A 21,425-nucleotide genomic window follows, 5' to 3' on the forward strand; every position below is an offset into this window, starting at 1 on the left:
TGTTTGGCGTTCCGAAGAACGCGCTTCTACATTGGCGCAGTGGCGACGAGCAATACCACGTACTGAGAAGCGGCTCAAGGAAAACACCGCTATGTGCGAGCGAAGAACCCCATGCTCCTTTTCTGTGAAGAACTTGACCTTCGACGTAAGGTAAAATCTCCCGGCACATTGAACATACCGTGAACGGAGAAGTTGTCTCAATCTACAGGGGCAGGCCTCGGTTGCCCCCGGAAGCTGTGCCCACGCAATTTTCCAATCTTCCGAAGTACCAGCCGAAACAACTTCCCCGAGCAGGAAGTGTCAAGCGAGAAGCGCACCCGCGGCCCCACCCAGCAATAAAAACGCTAAGGATGGTGACTCCTCTGTGAGTGCAGAGTTTGAAGAGCCCCATGCTCCTTTTCTGTGAAGAACTTGACCTTCGGCAACATGGGGGAAACCACACGCTGAGTGTTTCGCCCTTCACAGTACCTTACAGCGTGTGTCGCACTGCGCAGGATAAAGCCAAAGCCCGTACACGTACCCTTGCAGACATTGGAAGCATTTACGAAACATCTGACAAACTGAAGAAGCCTGCCACTCTCCCCGTCCATGACTATCAAATTCGTTTTGGTCCTCGCTAGCTGCACTTTTTCACGAAGGCATTGAAAAAGGAGAAGGCATGCCTTTTTGTGAAAGGAAGAAGCATTTAAAGCTCAATTGCCTTACGTAACAGCAGAATCGAACGTCGAGCAGAATCGAACGTCGAAATGCTTGAATTTCTTCACACACACACACACACACACAAAGAAATAGCAGCAAAAGGCAAGGCCCATTGAGCAAAGAAAGTTGATGGCTTCGAGCCTTTGCAATTATGAACGAATCATGAGAAATTCACCAAAAGTGAGTAGTTTTTGTCTGTTTGTAACGAGCACGTCGAAAATAAAATGCGTGTTTACCAGTTCCCAATTCTCTGATTTGCTTCATAAGTGTCCGAGCCAGCCGTCTATATTCGGCTGTCAAAGTGCGCCGAGTCCGCTTCAAACTTCGATTGTAGTACTTTAAAATACGACATTCATTGCATCTCAGTTTGCGCGACCACGTAGAATAGCTATGAAAGAAAATATATTCGTACTCCATACTCCGCCTCCGTCGCAGCGAACGTGTAATCGTGCGACAGCGCCACCTGGATTTTCCTCCTACAGCGTTACGCGGGAAAGGGCCCGGTCATCACACTTTCCTATTCTAGCCACTGTAGTTCCGCCAACTCGCCAGCCGGCGCACGGGGAACGCCGGCCGCTTAGCCGCCGCCGGCTAAGGTCCCTTTCGCTGCGCCATCTACATTGTGCTCCGCGAGTTATGGACATTAAGAGCCCGCCGGAGAGAGCGGAGTCGGCGCTCCTGTTTATCTTGCTCCGTGAGTGCACCTCTTGGTTAGTAACGAATTGCACGTTCACAAAGATGTCCGGAGCAATGCATCCCAGTTGTCGTTTGCCAAAAAACAGGTCAGTTTGCAGGTGCTTCGTTGCTAGCTTGCAGTCTTTAATCTGCACCTGAAGGAGGCGACGTTCAGCCTTAGCAACTACGTGCAGTCCAAAATGCGTTTTGGCTACATAATGCGGCGAAGTCCCGCCGGTCGCCTCAGTGTGAACAAGGGAGCTGTAGTGCTCCCGAAACGTCATTTGTATATCTGACCAGTGACCAGTAAACCATTTCAAGGATGTTTCCTGGCCAGACGGTATGTCGTGAAAACCTTGACTACAGTAATAATGCTTGTGCTTGCTGCTTCTGTGTGTCGCACCACCTAAATTGTCGTCGGGCAAGAATTTGCACCTGAACAAAAATTATGACTTTGCGCCTGTTCATGCAATCAGCAAAACGTGCTGTACCCTGTGCCAAATAATGCTTGGGCATGCTGCTTCACTGTAAAGGTAGGCCTGTGGGGAGCAGCAAGTAGTAACCACCTGCAAGTTTTGTTAACTTTCACCACTTTGCTCACTAGTGCTACCTAATGTATTTTGTACCTACCAGTGCCATTCCAACACTATTGTTTTGTGTGAGGGATGAATGCATGTATTCTGTACCGAAGCCAGCTTTGCAGATTTTCAGTAAAAGGTGCTACCTGGTAGCACTGGCTGCTGCTCTGTATGACACCTTGCCTGCTTTCACAGTGTTGAGGGAGTGGGAAAATTGTTTTTACAAATAAATGGCAACAGGTAAGTACTAAATTGCTGAGACATCCGATAACAAAATGTCCGCTAATACGAAGTATTCTTATGCCCTCCATCTTATGAACCTTTCGGTTTCATGGCAGTAGCACTGACCCCCAACCACAAGAGAGACAAATAGGTATGCGCTGTTTTGCAAGTTTGCCTTCGGTTCTTAGACTTTTATATTTATGTTTTGGTAATCACATAAGGCCTCAACATGGGATTCACCTTTGTGGTATAATTTTTTTCCTTTTTAGGGTCTTCCTTGTTTGTATTTTTTGGGGGGAGTTTTTTGTTTGAGGCATGTCAGGGGCCTTGGTTAGGCAGACCTTTCATATTTAGCCACATTATGGTTTATATTTTTTATAATGGCACATCTCTCAGTGTTTTCTGTGACAAAACAAGGTAGGGAAATGTGGGTATTCATAACCAAATAGGGTTACCTTTTGTTTAGTGCGTTTGTTCTCAACTTTTTCCTTCTAAGTGGTCTATTTTTACAATGTGGTAATGTTCAAATGTCTTAACTTTACCTGTTGTCCATTTTTTTAAAGATCAAAAGCTTTCTACTATTTTCTTTATGGATCTCAACAAGGCAGGAAAAAAATTGCTCATGCGGCATTTCTATTACCACCATTTCATTCCCAGCATAGGCGGAACAACCAACAAATTAGTGCAATGCAAAAAGTCTACAAACTAGTTCTGATTACCCAAGCAATATACAGTATTCCTGTCAAAAGAAACTGAAATGGCCTATGCAAACCTGTTCGTATTACCAGAAATTGGTTTTAAGTAAAGGTTGTTTGCGTTGTAGACCTTACAAGAGAGCAAAAGTGTTCTGCGCCCTACCCTTCGAGTTCGTCTTAACTGAGTTTGTCTGAAGCCGAGTCGGATTCCACCGTATTACTAACGTTGGTTGTTGCTACACCACGTGGCATTGTAGTAGTAGTTGATTTTACGAACCCATGCTTGGTTCCTACATTTTTCTCCACAAGCTGTGCAGCGTACTATGTGCTACTTTGTGTCCTTGTGTGTACAGCATGCAGAAATAAAACATTTATCAGGCAAACTTGTTGAACTCATTGAGGCCAAGCGAAAGCTACCTGTGTTGTGCTTATTGCGATCAAACCTTTAATCTCAGCCTACAAAGTGTATAGCCAGATACCATTTGTTGCTTCTGTCATACGAGCCAACATTGCAGATACCTATGTATGAATATGTGATTTGCCTATGTATGGATAGCGATTCAATTTGCTTGTGATCATATCAGGTGTCTGGTCATCCCATGCTGAGAAGAATGACGTGGTTATGATGGTAACTCCGTTTTCTGACACTGGCCCTAGTTACTGTCCTCTATGGCAAAGTGGCAGTGCAATCTTTCTTTCTTTTTCCTTTCATTTTTCCTCCCTTTTTTTGTTCCAATGAGCACCAAAAGTGGTCACAAGGAACTGGAACCACACTGGAACCAAACGGCTTTAGGCAATGGGCCGCCAGAAAATTAGTTCCTCAGCTGTTAAATCTAGCTGGTTTCAGCATGTAGGTCAAACAATGATGCCCGCCGTGGCGGCTCAGTAACTAAGGCGTTGTGCTGCTGAGCTGAAGGGCAAAGTTTTTATCCCAGCCATGGTGGTTGCTTTCCAGATAGGGGCAAATAGCAAAAAAATGCCTCTGTGGCAATTTTCCATCGCATATTAAAGATCTCCAGGCACTCAAAATGATTCGGAGCCCTGCACTGCTGTCCGCCTCTATAACCTGTGACACTCCGGCATGTAAACCAGCCAAATTTGAATTGATTTAACAAACAGCATTTTCAGAGTACATTGTATATGTATAATTGTCCTTTTTGGGTGTGTTATACTTGGAGCGAGCTGCATCTCTCGGGACACCTACCTGCCAAGAAAATTTGGCACAGTAGCCACAAGAGTTTACACAAAGGAAGGAGCAGTGCAGTTCGGTAAAACTTGGGTGTGACCCTTTGTGGGAAAAGAATCATCTAGGTGCCCACAGTGGCAATGTATTCCCGAGTGTCCACGAAACTGACCCTACCAAGAGACAGCAATATGTGACCCACTTCTTCCCTCTTTCTTGGTCATGGCCCAAAGTTGCTTCCCCACTGTAGATCCACGGGCCTTCCCACCCCCTTCTCACAATCTCTCTCTGGACCTGCCACTAACTGTGCACAACCAGTAAATGCTCTGCAACCAGATGTTCTCGCTTGAAAATTTCTGCAAGCACCCCTAAACGTTTGGAATCATACAAATGCTGCTATTCCATTTTTCATAAACTGACAAAATACAAAAGCTTTGCCAGTCTGCTTCATGGTAGTTCAGCCAAGTACAAACATAATTGAAGCAGTACCCATTAAAAAAACACTGTACTCAACACTTCTGCTAGCAGCCTAACAATTTATTGCTCAGAAATTTAAAAGCCATACACTTGTCTGTTTCGTCTGTGAAAAGAGTTCACATTAAGCAGTACGGTGGGTCCCTCAAGCAAGCCATTATTAACAATACCAACAATTTCTGGAGCTTGATTATGAAAACTATTTCAACAAATTTGCTGACAGTGCAGCATATACTGTTTACATTGCGAATTATACAGAGTATCAAGCACGTTTTGCTTGCATTCAGACAATCTACTTTTGCTGTGGCAAAAATTGCAGCAGCAACAGTGTGTTTGTGTTCCTACAATGCAAACATAAGCATTCCACCGCACTATAAGCATCAATCTTGATGTAAAATTCACGTACCTTAAAATTTATGGTCACAGAAAATTACCAAGCTAAAGCAAACGCAAATCCCCGGATGAGTATTTAAAATGTGTTGGGCCAGTTAACTGAAACAATGCTGTGCAAAACACCTTATCATTAGGTTACGCCTAGCAACAAATCAGCCCCAGAATGCAACTGAACAAATTTTGGGCACTTTTGCAAACAATAAAACGACCTAAAATAATGTTAAAGGGCCTCTTTGTGATATTCTCGCGTATGTGGTGGCCATAGATATTGTATTGGTAGTCATGGCACTCAGCTAAAAGAAATGTCTTTGGCGTTTAAATTTTTTGGAGAGTGGGTTGACAAATGGGGAATAATCAGACCAGAGTCCTTGCTGCAATAACACCGATCCAACTGGAGGCCCCTGCAACAAGACCTCCTCTCATCAAGCATACCCACTGAGTATGTAAGTAGCACTTGCTAGAAGTTCAGCACGCGTGGCATGGCAGAGGTTCCTTTTCCCCAGGAGCTCCTCTAGTGTTTGTTATGCTAGAGACACGAGTAGCTGTGAGGAATCAGTCAAGTGTGTACAGATGTGCAATCCTCTTCATCTGCATGGGCCGGTTCCCATTTATGCCCAGTTTCCAACAACAGATTGTGTATGAGTTTTAAACAAACAAGCTAAAATAAGGGGGAAAAAATGAAGACTCGGTGTTCTTTAAATTAAAATACTACACTGAGTTTCCACTTACTGTGCTTTTGAAAGTTAAACTAACATATATTCGACAATAGGTGGTTGCAATGGGCGAAAAATTCATGGAATAAACACTGTTACTATCAGAATTGTGCTGTGGTGCTGGAAGAAGACAATTGTAAGCTACGCCCTGTTAAACAACTTCCCAGCAATAGCAATAACAGATCAGTTGTGCGTACTTTACATAGCAACTCAACAGGTGCCATCCAGACAGGATTGGAAAAGTCGCATGTCGCTGAAGGAGCGTGTGGCAAAGCACCACAAGTGTAAAGATATCGATACATGTATTAAACACTAAAACTGTGTTATGCAAGTCCTGTGTTGGGCCCGCATGCATGGGCTGTGGTATTGCAGTCTCATTTTTGTGACGCCAAATACACATGGGGACTCGAAACAGAGCCCTCATAGTAATAATGTTAACAAAAGAGCGCAGTAATAGAACCACACAGTAAAAGTAAAAGGAAGAACACAAACAATTTTGAGAGTGGCAAGTTTCAAGGTTCACAGGAGCTTTTCTAGTTGTTTTATAGGCAATACCACTGCTCCATTATGCAGACGCATTTCGTAAAGATGACAAGACATGGTAAAACACCTTTTTTGCATAACGTGATGGAATTTGCCTGCAACAACTACAAAAAAGTTTGCTCCTTTCTGAGTAGTGTAGCTGCTTTGCGCCCTACACATGTTCAAGCAAAATTTATATGCACAGTCAAATATCACTGAAACCGAGGCTAGTTAAGCAGCCCACAAAACAGTTGCTGCCAAAAAAAGAATTGGTATTGAAAATACGCATTGCTGGGCACAGGGTCGTGTGAACAGGGCAATGCACACACCATCAATGGGAAATTAATTACCTTCACTGCTGATTGCAATCACACTGGGCACACAGGGTGACTGATAATAGAGGTGGCAAGAAGGCAGAGGCCTCCCAGTTTTATTTTGAGCGTAAATACACGTGCACATATATCATAAGAGGCATGGCAAAAAGGCAGAGGCCTCTCAGTTTTATTTTGAACGTAAATACACATGCACATATATCATGAAAGGCAGAAACCGCTCACTTTCATTTTGTACATAAATGGGTATGCATACAGATAACATAAACAATGCATAGTAGGGCCTTGTGGAACAATAAAGTGCGCCCTGTTGGAAACTATTACACAGCACAGAAATTATGTTACTGCATTGGAGTGTGTGTTCACTATAAGTAAGTTACACATGGGATTGGGGTAACTGGCTTGTTACAAGCTGAATACAAATGCAAGCTGAAAAATAAGATTCACACCACCAGCTTTCTCAATCCGCTTGAACGGAACTTCATTCCTATGTAGGACGACTGTGCTTGATGTTAGGGGCCACACTTTCTGCAAACCGGCTTCGCACAAATGCTTCACTAAACACTGAACTTGTATTGGTTTTTTTTTTTTGTAAGAAGGATCTTATGAAAACGCACCACCCAAATTGCAACTTTGCAATTACTGTGCTATCAGTATTCTATATTACTGCGTGTACTTGCTTTCAACGCAAAGTTTTTTCCTGATTTTGGCTACCTGAAGACGACACTCGCGTTACAATGGAATACCGGAATACCAAAATTTATTTCACGAAGATTTGACTCAGTGAAGACAAAGGTAAGCCAAGTAACAGAAAACTCCTGACCATAAACACGCACTCTTCGTATGCTTCTAGAGACGCTAAGAAGTGAAGCTCGGGCGCAAAACCTCCGCCCACAAAAAGCGAATAGAAAACGATGTCGTAATGGCGCACCATAAAGCATGACTGGTTTGCATTGGAGTGAAATGCTGCTTTTTTTTATTTTTTTTTCAATACCACTAACACCCTTCAGCAACCATTGCGCGTTTATACAAGGATAGACATACCGTTATGAGAACTGCCACATTACTTTCATGCTCACATTACTCCAGAAAAAAAAACTCCAAATGCTTCACGATTTCACGGCACAATCGGCAGGTACCCGGAAATACCTAGCCGAAGACACAACAGGATAGGTATTGTAAGCAAAAAAGATCCGCGGCGAACTTGCATTTCAAAAATCGCTGTGTCTAAAGGTACGTCGGACGTACCCGCAGCATTTCTTAAAGATACGTCGGACGTACCCGCAAAATTTCTTAAAGATACGTCGGACGTACCCGCAAGATTTCTTAAAGATACGTCGGACGTACCCGCAAGATTTTTTAAAGATACTTCGGACGTATCCGCGAAACTTTGTTAAGTACGTCGGTGTATTCGGTTCCATTCGGCCCAAACATGCAGCATACGTTCAGCGTTTTCTCGCGTCGACGTCGTGTCGACAGAAATGCATGTCTACGCTCGCTAGATATCGGCGTCGACGCAGCGCGAGAGAGCATCGGAAATCTAGCGGCAGCGTCCGTCTTCGCGTGGTTTGGGGTCGTTCCTTTCAGCAGAAAACAATGAATTTCTTTTTAATTTACGGTAATCGGTTGCCTTGAGACAAATTGCAAGCTATTTCTGTTCGCGAGCGCTCATCCATTTGTGGCTTGTTCGGCTTTCATCGGGGAGATCGGGGATCTGCGATAGCTTTGGGTGAGTTAAATGAAGGAGCTCTGGTTACATCGCATCCAGTATTAGCATAATGTTGCTTGTCAGCAAGATCGGTGCGTGGCGAGCAAGCGTTATCAACGCCAGAATTCTGGCGCATTCCATTCCATTTGTAGCTCCCGTGGCGTGCGCAGGGTAGTTTGACTCAAATAAGGGACCTGTGGTAACATTGCTTGTAGCACTAGCATTATTGTCCTCGGCTTCAAGATTGGTGCGCAAGAAGCAAGCGTTACCACGGTTAAAATCTCTCAAATACGACCAAAAGAAAGCACACACGACACTATTCGTGGGCAGCCTCAGTTGGTACACCGAATTCTTCAAGGCTTTTCGTTTCGAGCGGTTGAGAGCCGGCCTTCTGTTTCGAAAGTCTGTGGTTCTAATCCTGGCACAACCTTTTTTTTTTTTTCGGTGATGCTTTGATCAGTTGTTTTTTACAGGGTGCCAGAGTACCTTGCCTTTCAACCAACAAATGACGTTCGACAGTAACCTCAGTATCAAGGCAGCGCTGAAATTTGTTTTGCTTACAATTTGAATTCACGAACGTGCAGTTGGTACGCAACATAAAGGTTAAATCAAGTAGCAAGTGAAGCAGTTGTTCGAGGTGCGTCTTCGTTTATCATTCTATCTTATTTTGTTCTGATTTGACCGTGATGGCTCGAGATACATTTCGCGGCATTTCAATATTTGCCCGCCAACATACTCAGCAATAAATAAAGACGCCAAGTGATTTTTTTTTTGCTAAAGCTAAAGTCTTGATAATTGCAGTTCAAGAAGTGACAATAACTGCTCATAAACGACTTCAACAGGATGGCATACGTGTCCAGCAACGCCCGCCGACGCCGACGCTCGCGCTACGCGTGATTTCGCGTCCATGTGGTTAGGGCTGAAACATATAAGGGGGGAAAAAGAAAGATACTCGCGTGCACATGATTTTGTTTCCATCTTGAGAGAACCCGTAGTGGTCCGCATTCGATCTCTGACCTCAGCAAAGGCTCTAACCGCCCCTTCAAATAAGGTCCAACTAGAGAACACGAGGGAAAAAAATACATTCTGCGTCAGGTTAGGCATCAGATTCTTGGCTTATATACAGCAAACGCGTGACGGTTTTGCCGCCGATGGTTCGAGAAAACCACGCTAGTTTCGAGCAACGCCGCCTACGAGCCACTCTGCATGGGCCCTGTACATCCGACGTATCTTTAAGAAATCTTGCGGGTGCGTCCGACGTATCTTTAAGAAATTTTGCGGGTACGTCCGACGTATCTTTAAGAAATATTGCGGGTACGTCCGACGTATCCACAGAGTTCAAAAATATCAACTGAGGAGGCTTCTGAGAAAATTAATGCCAAGTGTAATGCTACATTTGCGAGTAAAAAACAGCCCTGTGAGCTGCGAGGGTTAAAAATTTGCGAGGTTTCGATCGACATGGGCCCGTTTTATGTTAACCAGAGCGTGTTTGATTTGCGTCATTGAGTGGGTCCTTACTTATCTTGCACGTCCTTTTTGCGTGTGTGCACCGTAATGTGAATTCCTGATTCTAAAGCATTCTGTAACACTCCTCTGGGTGTATGTACTACTTCAGAGCACGCACACATTGATTTTGGCCTACAAACTTGTTTAAGCTCGTGTTTTATTTCCGTGCTTGCCCCGATTGAAAACGTTCTATATTATTATTTATTCAGATATTGCTGCAGCAGAACAACCACCGGTCAGGCGGCACTACCGAGACATCGGATCAGAACACGGAAAAGCAGGTTAGAACTGCGCGGAGGAGTGGTGTGATCGGTAACAAAAGTAAAGAAGCCAAATGATTCGGTTACAGTGAAAAGGAAAGTTCACTACGGATATTACCGCAGAGTCAAACTTCATTTTATGTAATAGGGGGATAGGAGAAGGTAGGAAAAGGAGGCGATGCTCAAGAAGCCCTACATCGCCCTACACAATATTCGCAATAGCCCTACGCTCCGCGCTACGCCAAAAAATTGCATTTTTTGATTTTAAATGGTTTTGTTTTGTTTTCTAATATTAAAATTTTTGTTTGTACTATCTGCTTGCTATGGAGCTTCGGGTGCCCGTTCCGCGGTCATGTTAGCGCAAGTGCGTCCACTAGCTGCGAATGCTGACTTGATGACCAGCACGGAGTTGAGATTCTCATTTCCAAGCCTATTGTGCTTTTTTTTCTTTTCACGTCGGCCATGCGCAAAAATCCTCTCAGTAGCGGCACTGGAGTGGGGCAAAGATAGTACCAGCTGAGCCAAGGTTACGATGTTGAGAAACTCCTGCTTGTCTCCGAACGTTCTCATTTGGTGGAGATCGGCCCAAAACAAAGCCGGTGGTTTGACTTCCAATGACAGCTTCTCATCTTTGCTGAAGTAGGAAGGCAGCATTTGCCATTCTTCCTCGACTGTGTGCGTAGCGGTTCTGCCCAGGTAGCACAGAATGTCTAGAAAACGTCGTATTTATGGAGGAAACGTCAGAAAGGGATTTCAGACAGGAAAAGATGGCTTCTAGAAGTCAATCATTGCCAGGATAATATCCCTCAGACAATGACGTCTTTAAAACGTATTTCTGATAACTGCTGTTAGCAGTTCTTCCTCTAGCCTTCTTGTAGCCGGCCGTACAGTCCCGCGCTTGGGCACGCGCTGGTTTGAGAGTAATCAGGTTTGGCGCCAACGGTATGGCCTGATGTGACTCCATGGACTGGGAAAACAGTGGCTTTCCTCTCTGCCTCTACCTCCTCCGCAGCGTTCGCATGAGCTTGGGCGCGCGCTGGGTTGAAGAGTAATCATTTTGGCGCCAACCCCAACGGTCAGTTTGCGGCTTGGCGCCGATCTTCGAGCTTCTTTGTGTAGCCCTCATTTTTGTAAGTATTTGCTATTTGTGCCGTTTTCATTGGTCACATATTGTTCCGCCCGTTGATACCGCCGCGCTGTGACATGATTCTGATGTATTTGTGACAGTGATTCTGAAAAAAGCTTTACTTCCAGCCGCAAACGCCCGTTAAGTTGTCTTGATGTGTGCAGTTTCGCGATGTTGTCAAACACGAGTGTTGTATACGTAATACCGTGGTTAGTTTTAAGCGAGAAGTATTTGGTTAAGCAGCTGCTCCTGGAATATATTGTTGGCATTGTAACATTTATTAAATGTTTTGGTTTACTTGCGCGACAACTTGTGCTGCATCTTGGCATCCTTGGTCGGAAACGCTGAGCTGCGCTTTCACCGTAATTTTTAAGAAAGCCGGCGTCAAAATTTTGCGGCATCTTTTTTGCACTAACCCAGGAGGGCCGTAAGCGAACAAGTGCGTTTGTTTCACTCCTTATGAGAGAATTCTGTCGTCCCATGCCATGACGCAGTGCCTGCCTGACAGGGCGTCGTGGGTGAACGTTTAGCGAGCCGCAGCGCCTGAGATATCCGTGTTTTGATGCCGATAAAGCTCTGCAAACCGCCTTCAACACGGGTGCCTCTGCTCGAAGCGGCACTGCGATTTTACTGGCGCCTGTTTATTTTTTTGTCGCAGCAATTAATATCAACGTATTGCCGCAATTAAAATCTACGTAGGTTCAAATCGCGATCTGTTTCGGAACCGACCCGACTGTTGCCATCGCAACATGCCGCCCCAACCAGATGATAGACGTGGTAAGCGTCGCAAGATGTTAAATCCTGGTTAGAGATAAGGCTCTTTCGGCAATGTTAAATTAAAGTAGTGCAAAAATGTCGCGCGATGGCTAGTTTTGCAAATTTTAAGCAAATTTTAAAATATATCAGCTTGAAACACCAATTCTTGGGAGTGGATATTCGGCCGGCAGCCGGCCTACCCGCGCGAGCGGAAGTTTGCCGGCAGTCTCCCCTTATTGGCTTGCTGCGGTCACATGATTAGTGCCGGCATGCTGTATGAGAACGCGCTTTGCCGGCAGACAGCTGGAGAGTTTTCTTTCGCAAGCTGCCGTGAAGCGAAGAGTGCCGGTCTTCCGCGCTGTAAGTTGTTATTAGCCGGCAGCTTTCTTGGCAGTTTTCTGTCGGAGCTGCCTAATTATTTGCCGGCTCCTTGCCTTAGCCGCGTCACATCGATGATCCGTTAGGTGAAGGGTGCATGCCTTTTGCGCTAGGATAATTATTTGCCGGCAGCTTGGTTTAACTAAAGGTCATATTCTAGGCCCGATTTTAACGCACTGTGGCGGCGCAAATAACCGAAATAAGCCACTTATTCTGACACGAAATGCTGGCACTCCTTGCTCGCGAAGGACAACTTCCGTGACAGTACGACCACGTGGGTTATTTCGGTCATTTGCGCCGTCACAGCGCTTTTAAAATGAACCTAGAATAGGACCTTTACTTAAACCAAGCTGCCGGCAAATAATTTCCTAGCCCAAAAGGCCTGCACCCTTCACCTGACGGAAGATCGCTGTGCCGTGGCTCAGCGAAGCAGCTGGCAAATAATTAGGCAGCTCGCGACAGAAAACTCGGGCCAGAAAAACAAGCTTGTGCCACCTCGTCAGAGGTTAGTCAATAGGTAGTCAACTCCTTTTTGGGCTGTGAAGCCTGCAGTGTTAAATGAAATAGCACCATGCTTTCTGCTTCAGCTTTCCCTGGTTCAACTTTTTATTATCTTATTGCAACTGCTCAGTTTAGTTAAATTTATGTAGTACGTACAATAGGCCGTAAAAAAGGGATGTTCTCTGAAATATGCGTGCGTGTACAACTCTTTTTAAGAGGCTGTGAGAGCAAATATGCAAACACGAGGAGCCACGGACGCAGAAATGAAGACAGTCATCATGATCCAGCTCAAGAATGCAAAGGCGCGAACGTAAGACCCACATTGACTAACACATAACAGGGTATTTTAAACGGATTACACACCTAGGGTTTTTATTGGCTTTTTTTCTGCAGTTCATCCAGACAACCTGAACAGCTGGAGGTACGACCAGTACAGCACAGCTAATTAAGGAAAGTGCAAGAAATGGGAAAGGCGTCGTCGACAGAAAGGTCACAGAGGATTTGCCCCTCATCAGTGCAGACAAGAGGACCCCATTATCTGTTGTGGTTGCTGAGGGTATTTTTTTTTTTTTCAAGCATGTATGAACCATGACTATTGATGAAACGTTTTGGCATTTAGGATAGGTTTACTACTACTGGTGATATTTGCTAGTCGTGCCGCACATGGCTTCTTATTTGTTTAGAAAAATTGTGCATTGTTTTCTTTTTTTTTTCAACCATGTATGAACCATGCATGTATTGAAGAAAAGCTCTTTGCATTTAAGATATGTTCACTCCCGCTGGTGATGCTCTGTTAGTCATGCTGCACGTGGCTTTTTATTTGGAAGAAAGTATTTAACACATGTTGTGGTACATTTTTACAATGTGATCTTTCAGATAAACGCAGTTCAATTGTTTCACTTTCCTAAGTGACTATCATTTTTTGTAGAACAAGTTGTCCTTGCATCTTATTGTTTAAGTTTAAAAACAAATGTACAAAGTTGTGGACCTGATGGTACAATTTTCTTCTATTTATATTTTTTTTGTGAAAGTTTTATTTGTGCTGCATACTTGCTTTCAAATAATCATACACAACTGTACAAGTTGTGGACGTGATGGTGAGAGTTTCTTGCGTGTGCCTTTTTTGTAGTGTTTTATTTGTGCTGCATTCGTACCTTCCAATATCCATAAGCAAGTTCACAGAGTTATGGACCTGATTTTACAAGTTTCTTGCATTGATTTATTTTGTTTTTGTTTTCAGAGTTCTGTTTGCCCTCCATCCTTTGTTTAAAAATAAGAACGTGTAGAGTTCTGGACTTGTTGATACAAGTTTGTTGCATTGCTCTTATCTTGTTAAGTGTTTTATTTGGACGTTTTTATATAAGATGCTTCTGGCAGGTGGAAAGGACGCTTTCACCGCAATGTTTTCTGAATTGTAACGGTATTTTTCTCCTCAGCACATTACCCCCATTGCTTGGTCTCAATAAAATGTTTGCTCGAGCCAAATGGCTTTTAATGGCGAATGCATGCAGCAAAGCCGTTGCATTCGCCCCCAGCATCACCTCCGGGGGAGGGGGGGGGGGAGGGGGGCAGGGGGGTTTATAAAGCCGTATTTCATACGTCTAAAAAGCGGCTCTAAATATCCCAAGAAAGGTATTCTTAGCATCTTTCTAAAGCCCTTTGCTAGACCAGAATTATCAGAACGTCTTCTAAATATCTAAAATGCGGATTGAAAAGTCGCATTGACAGACTTATACAGCTCTTGTAAAATCCAACTTCTAAACCGATTTTTGAGGATGTTTTAAAGGGAAGCTGAAGCGCTTTCCAAAAAATTTGAGTTAGATTAACAGTTATATAGTTTCTTGCGCGCTGATTCCGAATATCACATTGAAATTTATCGTACATGAGTCCAAGTGGCATTTATCTTGCAAAAAGCGTGGCCCCGTTTGAAAGACGCGCGCTTTTCGTCTTTTGACGCCCCTGATTGGTTGCGCCCGTCATGACGTCAAAGGAGGACACCCTTCAGCCGCGCGGGTTGTCGGAAGCATTGCGAACGATCGCACGGTTGCCTTTGCGGCAATTTAGCTTGCAGTTTAATTTTCGCACATGACTGGAAGTTTGTTTTATAATTTCCCGTGCTGTTGGTTCAATTATCTTGGAGCTTAAATTTGCTTTACACGACAGAGAACCCCAAAGCAGTGACTGTGACGTCGTCTAGTGGGTTCCATCAAAATATTTTTGAATTAGGCAACCTGCATAGGGGGATTTTATACCTTATGTTAATATTAGGTACTGCCTTAACTGTTTCTTATTATACACAAAACCATTTATGCCAAAGAATAATGGGCGTTTTATAACCAATCTACCAGCGAAAAGCACGTACGTGCACTGCGCGAAAAAATAGCGTTCATGCACTGTAAACGTATATGCGAGACACATCTTGCCGGTACACGCATAAACCAACAAGCAGACTCTGCTTCCGCATTTCCTTTGTTCGTTGTCGCCCACCCCAGCCCCGTTACTCATCCCCGTACACAGACCCACACGCGCGCGCCATTTCGGCAGCGACTTCGATGAGTGGCGTCTTACTGCTTCACATGCATTTATTCTGAAAACACTGCAGCATACTAGTGCCTGCTGAGCATTATTGGCTGTAGTAGGGCTTGATTTTCGCTTGTGCGTTGCGCATTCTGCTACAATGTTACGGCCACCTCGTTATAATTAACAGACCATTCGGACAAGGCAGTTACGTTGTAGTTACGTTACTTTAGGTAACAATCACCAAACGTTTGTGATAATGAATCGTTGGCCTGTTTCAGCATTTCTAGATTTAAGCATTTACCGCGCTAGTCATGCAGAGGCCGTATATTTACTCTTCGCTCTTAATTTTTTTAGTATCATCATTATATATATCACCGACTATCACTGGAGCACACTTGAGGTTCAGTGACAACAATTGCTTGCCAGGTTATAATATGCAGCCACACGGAATCTTGGGCAAAAAATTAGGCCCCCGCAGTCAACACAAATTATGGCACGGTGGTGGTTCGGAGTGGTGTTTTTTTTTTTTTAATTCCAGACAAACATCATCTTATCGTGACATGTATACTTGCAAAATAAGTAATCTGGTTATCTTGGTTCTTTTACTTTGTAGGAATAATGTTTACCTCTTAGCCGGGAGAGAACTTCTATCAGAATTGGCTCCTTGTTTTAGTTTCGCCAAAAAATTGTTTTTTTTTAACACTGTCCTGAGCCCATAGGGAAAGAAAACCGACGCGTTTAACGAAACAAGTATTTCCTGAACAAATGTGACTTGGTTCCTGGAATGGAACGAAACATCCCCGGCCAAAGTACAGCAGTATTCCCCATCCTTCCTCAATCTAGAATCTAATGTGAACATTCACGTCCGTCGCATAAAAAAAAAAACCGCATTGGAGCGGTTTACAAAGTATTTAACGTAGTGTAGTATATTCTCTGTCATCAAGCACAGCCACCTCGGCTGTCGCTTCCGTAAGTTATCAAGCATCCCGGCGTGGCATTATTCTGCTTAGGAATACGGCATGATAACGTATGCCTCGTTTGGCGTTCGTGCATACTTTCTGAACACGAAAACTGTACAAATGACTGCTATCAACCACAACAACAACAAGTATCATTCACAAGGAAACACGGGGAAAAGAGCATGGCCGAGGCGGCCGATCCGGCCGGAAGTCCAGGTATGACGTTTTTCAGCCGGCTTTCACCCGCGCTCTTCGGTCTTCCGGCATCGTGCGGCGAGATGGGGGCGGGGCATCGGGCCACTTTTGTTTGCTCATTGCGCCGCTTCTATTGAATGTATTGCGAAAAAAATTCGTACACGGGAACTATTCAATGTGTAGTTGCTGCTAGTCAACTTTTCTTTTAATTCTAAAACCGCTTCACCTTCCCTTTAAAGATAGTAAATAAATCGTCTAGAAATAGTAATACCCGCTGGACATTCGACGCGATTTAAGACCTTTCGAAAACGTCGCGAATGCGTGATCGGATTGTCTGGGATGTTTGCAAGCCGTTTCTTTCGTCCTGAAAAATCGCGGTAGTAGACGTATTTAAGCTCTTTTGTGCTACCTGGGTGTAGCGTCGGCAAGGCAGGTAGCTTCCCTCCATCTTCTGTGCTGAGGGCTGTCTTCGCGGTCACGAACTGACAAAGAGTCATGGCAACCGGGGTCATTACGAAGAGCCCGGAAACTGGAAGTTTCTTTTTGACCTCAACGGCGGCTGTCTGATAAAAAGACAGACAGCGAATACGAAGGTCGCAAACCGGCACACTTCTTCAGCACAGAATTGCACCCTTCGCCCAGGTATACCTCTTTCCCAAGTAGCACCAAAACATTAGAAGAACGTATTTTTTTTGTTTGGTGCTAACGTTAGAGCAATGTTCTTAATGTCATTTTTTTGAAATGTTTAACTAATGTTATCAAAAACGTTACAGTAATGTTTTGTCAAACATTATTTAAACGTCCACAAAACATTTTTACAACATATTATTAATGTTAGCGTTACATTTCCCTAACGTTGCAGCGAACAAGCTAATAGCGTTCAAAAAACGTTTAAAAACAATGTAAAACGTTACATCACATTTCGCCAAACGTTATGCGAACAGTAAGAAAGCATTTCTACAACACATAAATACTTTTGGAGTTACGTTTACCTAACGTTTGCAGAAGCACCCTACAAAAACATTTTAAGAACAACTAAAAAAACGTTACAGTAACGTTTCGTCAAACATTATTGGAACTGTGAGGAAGCATTTCGACAACATAGTAATTATGTTGGATTTACATTTACTTAACGTTGCAGAAAACACGCTTGAAACAATCTTTTAACGTTGCAAAACCTTTTCAGAATGTGGACCAGGAACGTTACAGTGACGTTTTGCCAAACGTGTGGAATGTGTATCGGGGAGCATTGTTTCTGTTATCCACGTTTGCCGGTTACGATATATTTTAAAGCATTTTCAAAATAACAAGGAAAAGTGAAATTTCAAATAAAATTTTATTTTATTTTTGCATGGTTACAACATTTTTTAAATTTACATTCCATTGCTGCTGCTGTGCAGGAGAGGAGGCTCCATCCAGGGGCTGGCTGCGTCTGTGTGGAATAAGCAGAAAAAGCAAACAATTCCAACTTCAGTACGCTGCGGCAGTAGGCGGTTTTTGCGCGAAAAAGTAGTCGCCGCCTAAGGATTTGTTTAGTTAACGAGCGCACACACGCACATGCACACACGCACGCACTAAAAGGAGAGTAACTGAACAAGCAGCTACGCAGCAACTCGTGCTAACCATATGACCAGAAGAAAGCAAGCGCACAAAATTTTGGGTCACCTGACTCCCAACTTGAATCTCCCGAGTCAGTAACCTATACAGGTTAGTGACTATTCGTCAAAGTCGCTCGCTAGCGGAGTGTTGTGTCTTCTGCATTGTTCATGTATTTTTATTAGGCAGAGATTAGGATGAAAATCATTTAAATATAAATGCACTATTAAATTTTGAGAATATTAGTTTATTGCTTACCTTGTGGGTTCCTGTAAGCCCAATATTCGCAAAGTGGATCCAGTCACCAATGATGTGGCCCGCTATCGACTGTGACCTGCGTCACACCAGCAGCAGCTGGAAAGCATAGGGCGCGATTAGTTATGGGCTGCATAGCAGTTCATAAATTGAACTACTAAAACAAATCAAAACACGCTCTCAGAAATTTTCTACACTCACCAAATACTATTCGGGAACGGATACTAACCTCTCGGACCTTTTTCTTCTTTTCTTCCTGTCCAACTGTATATAGATGACCGTTACCTCAATCGAAACAACCCATCTGAAAATTCGCTTGGTTGTAGAAGCGACGTTTGCTCCTCCAGTCCGGCAGATCTTTCACCTAAAAAAGAACACAAAGTGCTACAGAGGTATTACAGATGGTTCACACAAAAGAAACACCCATTAAACACGAATGTGTATAATGGTCCAAGTTTACTTACGTAATAAAGGGAACCAAAGTGGGAACTCATAAACGAACAACTTCGATCCTAGTCTTTCTCAGCACTGAAAAGAGTTGTGTGACATGTTTAATACATGCTTGGAACAGGCTAGGGGAAGAAAGGAGGAAGAATTTGAGCATTTTACAACAACCCGGGCATTCTTCTTTTTTTATTTGCACGAATGCAGGAAGGTTCTGTTTTTCAGTCAAAGCCATGCGTATCATTGCAGCCACTAAATTTGTTAGCGTTCACTTTAACCATGGTTTTTGTTTTTTCGCGCTCGGCGTTGTTACCTCGTCATATGAAACGCACCCTGTTATTCATCACTGCTGAGCATTTACAGGATTTTTCAAAAGTTGGGAAGAGCGCCTGGAACCACGGCTGTAAAAGCCTTTGATTCAAGCTGTTCGAAACCGCACCACCAATGAACAGTACTAGAACATAGCCTTTTTGCTCGAAGCATGTCGGTTTTATTTCGGCGAACGACGGCTGTGCACGATCAATGCGGCCCCAATGAAAGCGTGTTGGTTCCAAACTTCTGATAAAGTACGCGCAGTAGGCAAAATTCTGTATCCAGAGTGGCCTCTTTTGGGCGGAACGGTTCCCTTTAGAGTGAGTGGGTGATCGCTAGCATGACCAAGTACCCCCAATTCCCCCCTTCGGATCTTTATCGGCTTAGTTGAAAGTGCCCTGGTCATTCCAGCTCCTGTTGTGCTGTGCGTTATCGATTGAATTCGCTTTTCCATTTTGATTCGCTAAACCCGTTAGCCATTTACACAATATTTACTTACCAGTTTCTATGGTCTCGGGATTGGCACTCATCGTCGATGAACTCCGCGGCTTTCCCGGTTTGAGGGTATCTTGAAAACCATAGCCTGCAATGAAAGTGACTTCGACTCTTTACCAGCTGCTATTTACCAGCATTTTGGGGTGCATTTCTCACAACTCAAGAACGCGCTATGCTGCTTTAATGCATTTCAAAAATGTAAGTCGCAAACGAACGCATGTACTCTAACAGCACACTTTTTCCCACCCTCTGTGACACCTTCAGCCCTCAAAGTGCCCCTTTCTAACAAAGTTGGCTATATAGTCACGCAGGTTGTCTGGTTGCTTACTCGCCAGCGAAGAAAGCTACGACAAAAGGCTCAGGTTTGCAGCTTTTAACAATATATCCCAGAAGTCTGACGTCATACCGTCTAAGTTAACCAGCGGCAAAATAGGCTACCAAGGGGTGCATTCTGACCTGTTCGTTTGCATTTGTATCCACTACATTCCGAAGTAGCTGCACTGAACCCCGGCGTTCCCAACATATAATTATCGCATCGCCAGGCAATTACGGGCAAATGTGATGCTTTTTTTTTTTTTTTCAAAATTTCGCACAGCGAACTAACGTGACACGCACATTATTTTGTTTCGCGTGCCCAAGCCGCTACCTCACTTGCCCGGCTGAAGTGAAGATCATTCGAGTGTGGGCGAGGTTAGTTATCCGAATTCACTTTGCTTTGCACAAAGCGCGCAAAAATCATTTCCATGCAACGAACAAAAATCGTTTCCATGCAATGTACCCGTAACATCGATTCTTCCATCAATACTGCCTACTATATAGTTCAAAGGCCCGTTCACACTTGCGACGATGAGACGCGATTTCGGAAACTTTTGCCGCCCGGCGATCCGTTTTGTCGTTCGGTCTCGGCCAATTTGTCGCCGCGACAGAAATCGCGTTGTTCGTCGCAAGTGTGCACGGGCCTATAAGCAAGAAAATACTCACGAGTTGCTCCTGCACACCTTCCTTGTGTGTCGCTTACATTGCCCAAACGCCGCCTCTGGCGCTTCGTTTTGAATATCCAGCGATAAACGGGTCTCGGTTGGACAGACCACGGAGAAAGATATAACACCATCGAACAGGCTACGACTGAACAAGCATGCGCTTGCGCATATACTTACGTCTACAACTGCAGTGTTCCAGGTAAACGATCCGGTGTAACGACTGGAGCTGGGTGCGCACGGGGTCGGCAGTGGCGAGAAAAGACCCCTTGAGCCCTTGCCCTTTTTTCTTTCCCTCTCATATGGGGCGAGAAGGCAGTGGATCTCCAAGCAAATTTCCGCAGCCGCTGTCTGCGGCTGAAACCTGTCTGAATGAACAAAAAGCCGTGGGGGGATGCTACACAAAGGAACGTCGCACAATGCGACGGGAAACTTCTCCACCCGCCCTTGGGGACAGCGCCGCGAAGTTCGCCTTTTACATCGCAAAGTGAAGACAGCCTTACCTGCTCGTCTCAACGAACAGAATGAAGAGGACTCGCGAACAAGATTGACTTTGAACGAGACTGATCGTGATGCCCGGATCAAGGGACGCTTCATAACCAAACATGAAATACGAGTGGTGTAGGGAGAAAATTTGTAAAAAACACCAGTGGCATTTTTTTTGTAAACTAGAACTTAAACGTTTCGAGTCACTAGTCAGAAATATCATGCTTCGATGAAAAAAGAATTGTGGGCAACTTAACCAGTCCGGCTGGTGCGTACGGAATAACTGTGTGGTCATAACTACAAAAAAGGGTTTTTTTTTTTCGTACATGTATGCTTTAAACAAGCGAGTTACCCCTGCAGCCTTGAGCACTATTAGCGAACACGATTACGTAATTTCTCGCCTGATCGCCGATAAAGCATGCCTTCGCCAGGAATGCCTTCGCACATGAAGTCCATCTCCCCCCC

At 44.2% G+C, this 21,425-nt stretch overlaps 1 long non-coding RNA gene across 6 annotated transcripts; it reads right to left on the reverse strand.

Moving 5' to 3' along the window:
* Positions 1–17,747: 17,747 nt before the first annotated feature.
* LOC144161506 (uncharacterized) lies at positions 17,748–21,137 on the reverse strand. 6 transcript variants are annotated; one of them, XR_013320486.1, is made up of 4 exons: positions 18,476–19,107; positions 18,250–18,345; positions 18,061–18,150; positions 17,748–17,827 (listed from the first exon to the last, which is right to left on the reverse strand). It is a non-coding gene; the product is annotated as an uncharacterized LOC144161506 (long non-coding RNA). The 6 variants fall into 6 exon arrangements; XR_013320491.1 differs by having other exon boundaries at positions 18,448–19,107; XR_013320488.1 differs by lacking the exons at positions 17,748–17,827; positions 18,061–18,150 and adding exons at positions 19,502–19,585; positions 20,655–21,137 and having other exon boundaries at positions 18,163–18,345; positions 18,476–18,774.
* Positions 21,138–21,425: the final 288 nt, after the last annotated feature.

Source organism: Haemaphysalis longicornis, unplaced genomic scaffold (assembly GCF_048455015.1).
Source record: "Haemaphysalis longicornis isolate Haplotype H1 unplaced genomic scaffold, Haemaphysalis longicornis Haplotype H1 scaffold_119, whole genome shotgun sequence".
NCBI lineage: Eukaryota > Metazoa > Arthropoda > Arachnida > Ixodida > Ixodidae > Haemaphysalis > Haemaphysalis longicornis.